Source organism: Sceloporus undulatus, chromosome 1 (assembly GCF_019175285.1).
Source record: "Sceloporus undulatus isolate JIND9_A2432 ecotype Alabama chromosome 1, SceUnd_v1.1, whole genome shotgun sequence".
Classification (NCBI taxonomy): domain Eukaryota; kingdom Metazoa; phylum Chordata; class Lepidosauria; order Squamata; family Phrynosomatidae; genus Sceloporus; species Sceloporus undulatus.
In genome coordinates, this window is record NC_056522.1 from 264707867 (window position 1) to 264713438 (window position 5572).

A 5572-nucleotide genomic window follows, 5' to 3' on the forward strand; every position below is an offset into this window, starting at 1 on the left:
CGCGAGACTTTGCTGCCATTTTGCCACCCAACGGGTGGCCGCAGCAGCGGCGGCGGCAACAGCAGCCAGGGGCCAGGCGGCAGGCCTCCGCGGGCCACATCCGGCCCGCGGGCCAGAGGTTGCCGACCCCTGTGTTAGAACATTTGATTGAATGAAGGTCCAAAACACACTGCGGAAATAATCCAGGTTGACACCACTTTAACAGCCATGGCTCAGTACTATGGAATTCTGGGAATTGTCGTTTGTTGTGGACCCTGAGTTCTCTGACAGAAAAGGCTAAATGTCTCACAAAACTGCAGTTCCCAGAATTTCCTAGCGTCGAGCCAGGGCAGTTAAAGCAGTCTCAAGATGGATTATTTCCGCAGTGTGTTTTGGACTGAAAACAGAAATCAATAGCAAACTTCTTTCAGTGCTACCAGAAGCCAGTTTTGCATTACCTTGTCTTCACACATTCTCTTTCAGAAAGCCCTGTTGCAAAGTACTGTACTGTATACCACAAACAGTAACCTGACCCTGTGCTGCCAAAGACAAATACTGCTTGGAACTACCACACTGTTTTCTAAAGACATGATGTCCAGTAAGCCTCCTTCACATCCTTTTTACAGAAGGGATTCCAGACTACCATACCCACAGGATGAAGTGTTCTTGTCCAATTAATTCAAGGACCTCAATGCAATGTTCAGATGAGGTGTACTACTTCCAAGGAATCATCATGCATTACAGTAGCTGTCCTGACGACATATCCTTCAAACGTCTTCAAATCACCCACAGATTTCATAGCGGAAACAAAATGTTTGCAATTCACCCTTCACCACCAGCTTCAGATCCCACCTCAACATTAAGAGGAACTTTGTGAAAGTAAGAGCTGTTCAACAGTGGAACACACTCCCTTGGAGGGTGATAGAGTCTCCTTTGGAAGTCTACACAGAGGCTGGATGGCTATCTGTTGGGGGGGGGGATGCTTTGAATGTGATTTCCTGCATGGCAGGGGGTTGTACTGGTTGGCCCTTAGGGTCTCTTCCAACTCTGATTCTATTACAGTATTCATATTTCAAGATAGTGCTTCTAGGAGAGCACCAGCTTAAAATAGTGAAAGATCCTTGACAGCCTTGGTATCTCAATTACATATGGTGCTGCACCATAATCCAGCATGAAGACATTCAACCACAGTCCTGTGATTTGTAAAGCTTGGACCATCTTTTGTTCTTAGCAAGAAAAAGGCAAATTGCTTCTTCTGGAAGTATCCAAGAGTGGCAATCTACCATTTAAAACAGAGGGTCCCCTATCCTGGTGCACATAAAAACCCTCAATTTTTTTAAACCCAGGAGGGAACTTCCAAGGAATGCTGTTTGTTTTGCACTGGTGATACTCCCTGTGGGTCCCAGGAGGGCCTCAGGGCAGAGAATTGCCCCCTCCAGACCCACTGCAGTGACCCATCCCTATCTCACAAAATCCAGACATACAGTGCCTATGCAGGCCAAGTGAGCACATGCAGTCTTTCTGGGTATGGGATTGCTTGATGGTGCATTGTGCATATCGTTATTCACAATGTGTTTGCATCCTGCCCTGCTTTTTTGAAGCAAAAATGTAACCTGACAATAGCAACCAGAACTTCTCTGGACAGGCTCTGATCGGATCTGGCTCCCTGTGGATGCCCTCTCCCTCCGGTGGGAGGAGACTCTTTGGATGGAGACTGTGCCACGTGGAGAAGGAGGCAGCACATGAGAAGCCGCCCAGCTGGAGAACAAGGTCGGAGGACAGACATCGTCACACGCCTGCCAGCGAAAACTCGCCTGGATCACTTTCTGCTAAGCAACCTGATAGTAAACAATATATTATTAACTTCCTACCTGGAGATATCACAGACAAAGCAGTTTTTCTCTCACACACAGCATCAAATCCTCTTTAGTTTGCAAGAAGGATGTGTGTGAGTGAGTGTGAAGGTGAGAAGGCAAGGCAACTATTTATATACAGCTAGGAAGCTTTCTGAAGGAAAAAAAGATTCATCACTGAGCATCAAGATGCTCCATACAACACATGATTGTCCAGATCGTCAGTAGATGGATGTTTGTCATACAATTTCACTGTTGCTGCTGTTGCGTGCCTTCAAGCCCTTTCCAACTTATGACAACCCTCAGGCAAACTTATTATTATCTTCATACCACATTTTTTCAGAGAGGTTTGCCATTGCCATCCTCTGAGGCTGAGAAAGTGTGGCTCACCCAAGGTCACCCCAGTGGCTCTCCACAGCTGAGCTAGGATTCAAACCCTAGCCTCCAGAGTCACAAATGCCCAAACCACTACACCACGCTGGCTACAACGGGTAGCATCAAAGACTGGTTTTCGATGTTAGCATCTGAAGTTCCAGGGTCACTGATAAAATGTTTAAAACTAACCTTCATCCTTGAAATGGAAAATACATTTTGAAAAAGTCAAATCATAACATTAGGTGCCTAGGATCAGAACTCAATTTGTGGGAAAGGTCACAAAGCGGCAAGATGACCTGGAGGGGAGGAAGCCCCAGCAAAGTCAATGGAAATACACCCAAGTAAACACACACACACACAGAGCATCAGATCTACCAACCCAGCAGGATGTGAGCACAGGAAACGCACCACCGCTTTGACACACGGAGGCCCTCTTCCTATTCCAAGAGCACCCTTCCCCATCCAAAGCTGGGTCTGGTAGTACTTCCTTCCCAGTTGTCAAAACTTACAAATACACCCCTCCAAAGACACACAAACACACACAAATCAAATACAGTCTCTCTGTTTGTAAATGTCCTAGGACGGCAAGTTCCTTGCAATGGGCTCTAGGGAAGGACAACTCTTCCAGTTCTCCCATACATTTGAGGAACAACCTGGGCTGCCGTGAAGTTGGAGTCTTTCATTCACAGCTGGCATCCATAGTTTTTTGTGGGTTTTTTGGACTGTGAGGCCATGTTCGAGAAGAGTTTATTCCTGACATGTCGCCAGCATCGCTTCCTCTCAACCAGCAGTATATATACCCCGCTCTCTTCCATGCCAGCATTCTCTGAAGATGCCAGCCACAGCTGCTGCCTTCAAACCCAAGCAAGCAGCACTTATGTTTTTAAAGAGGAAGTCAGGAGGAGAGCCTTTGGCTGCAGGAACAATTCAGTTTGAGACCGCTCAATGCGATGGAATTCTGGGAACTGTAGTTTGTTGTGGCTCAACTACAATTCCCAGAACTCCTTAGCATTGAGCAATGGCAGTTAAAGTGGTCTCAAACTGGATTATTCCTGCAGTGTGTTTTGGATGTAAATGACATGAAAGATGGAGCGAAGAGAAAGGAGAGGGTCTTCAACACAAGAATTAGGGTCTCCAAAGGAAGGAGGAGGACGATGCAAAAACAGAGCCTTTCTTCCTCAAGAATCTTCTTTCTGATCTAGGAGAAGGAGCCCCTGGGTGGCTTTGGGGGCCAAAAGGTGCCTTCCTCCTCCTCTTCCTCTGGATCCGGATTAAGCAAAGAGTTCATTGCAGGCTCTGAGGTTTAATCCTGCCCTTTCTTTTTGCAGTTCAGGAAGAGCCCAGAGCTAATCCTGGCCCCCTACCAAGGAAGGGAGAACTGAGGAAGGAGATTTATTAGTAGTACAGTATTAGTATTGCTGCTGCTACTACTACTACTACTACTATTGCAACCTCTTGCTGCCTTTGTAATGCATTCATAACATCAAGGATGGGAGGCAGCATTTCTTTGGAGGAGAGAAGCAAGTATGCAAGAAGGCAAAAAAGCCCCAACTGGGGACCAGATGCGTCCTCCTTTTTTCTCCCAGGACCTGTCCTCCATTTCCACCTCCTGTCCAGGAGGAATTACAAAAGGTCCTCCCTTTACAGTAGGATTCAGAAAGCATGCACTTTATATTCCTATAAGGAATGTTGTAAACTTTGATTTGGTCTTTCAGGTCCTCCATTTTGTTCCCTTGGACGTCCTCCATTTCGAGGTGGCTTGTGAGGACACCTCTGGTCCCCCTGGAAAAAGAGAACCCTAAAACCAAAAAAAAAAAAAAAAGTATTTCAGAGAGAACCATAAAGCCACCAGGGGAACCAGGTGTGTCCTCCTAACCGCCTAGGAGGACAAGGAGGACGTCCAAGAAAAAGTGGAGGACCTGGCAGAACAACAACAGCAACAACAAGAACAAAAAGCCACAAAACCCTAATAATATCAATGCAAACCCATGCTTTCTGAGTCCTGCTTTTTGGAAACTCCTCCTGGACAGGAGGCGGGAATGGAGGACAGGTCCTGGGGAAAGGGAGGACGCGTCTGGTCACCCCTTGGCTTTATTATTATTGCTTCCTTGCATGCTTGCCTCTCCCCCTAAGAAAGGCTTCCTTGCAATTGTGAAGGCGTTGCAAAGGCAGCAGGAGGTTGCAATACAATAAAATATAAACATTGCTCTCTTCCTCGGTGGGTCTCCAGCGGGGAGCTGGATCCAGGGCGAGGATTCTGCTGAAGCCCTGCCTGGTTCCTCTTGGAGAGAAAGTGGGCATGGAGGACGCGTCCTGGAAAAGGAGGACAAGCCTGGTCACCCTGCAAGGAAGGGAAGGAAAGGAAGGCAAAGAAGGGGAGGGGGCTGAAAGAGCCTGACTTACCAGGATATGAGGCAGTGTTGGGGTGCCCCTGGTTGCTCCGCCTCTGCTGGGAAAGCACCAGCCTCTTTGGATGATGATGATGATGGCTGTGCTGCTGCTAATGCTAATAATGCAAATGCTAGATTGCTAGTGCTAATGCTGCTGCTGCTGCCGCTGCTGCTGTGCGTCGCGCGCTCGCTCTCCAGCCCTGGAATCCCAGGAGGGCGCGAGGACCGCTTCTGGGCTCAACAATACCGCCGCCTCTGGCCGCAGAGGGGAACAGCAGTCAAGCTTTGCCTGCCTGACGCTGCTCCCACCGCGCGCGCGCGCACTCTCTCTCTTTCCCGGGCTCGCTAGCTCCAGAAGCGCGCGCGCGCCCCCGCTGCCTTTTCGAACGCTGCCTGGGAGGCTCTCTGACGTCACGGCCCCCACCTCTCTCTCTCTCTCTGTGTGTGACTCATGCTCTTCCTGCCTTGCTGCTGCAATAAGGGATGCGTGACTCCAAAGAACAAAAGGGGGCAGGTTCTCACGTGCAAAAAGAAAAAAGGAACCCGTGTGCAAAAATGCCACCCCAGGAGGGACTTTAACACACACTCACACACATCTCACTGCTATCTATTTTTTATCCATTGCTGAACTATAATGAGACCCTTTGCAAAGTCACACTCTCTCAGCCTCAGAAAACATTAGCTTAAACTACTCCACACTCCTCCCTCCACATTTGCATCTTTGACTTCTGCAGATTTGGTTATTCATGGATTTTATGAACATGTTCCCTCTATTATTACTGTTATTATTATTATTAGACCCAGGTTTGTTCACTCAGCAAAGTCACACTCTCTCAGCCTCGGAAGACCCTATGCGCTTAAACTGCTATACAGTACACTCCTCCCTCCACATTTGTGGCTTTGACTTTTTTTAAAACATATTTTTAACATAAAGTAACAGTCTTTTTTGCCTTTATCACCCCTTATATTAAGTAC

The 5572-nt window shown here is 47.7% G+C and overlaps 2 protein-coding genes across 2 annotated transcripts in view; one reads left to right on the forward strand and one right to left on the reverse strand.

Moving 5' to 3' along the window:
* SLC25A22 (solute carrier family 25 member 22) overlaps positions 1 to 4790 on the reverse strand; it is a 723963-nt gene extending 719173 nt beyond the window's left edge. Inside the window, exon 1 of the mRNA XM_042466257.1 lies at positions 4611 to 4790. The gene's annotated coding sequence lies outside the window, so the exon portion shown is untranslated. The remainder of the gene's footprint in view (positions 1 to 4610) is intronic.
* Positions 1 to 5572, forward strand: part of TSPAN4 (tetraspanin 4) — a 940765-nt gene that overhangs the window by 232791 nt on the left and 702402 nt on the right. The window lies entirely within an intron of this gene.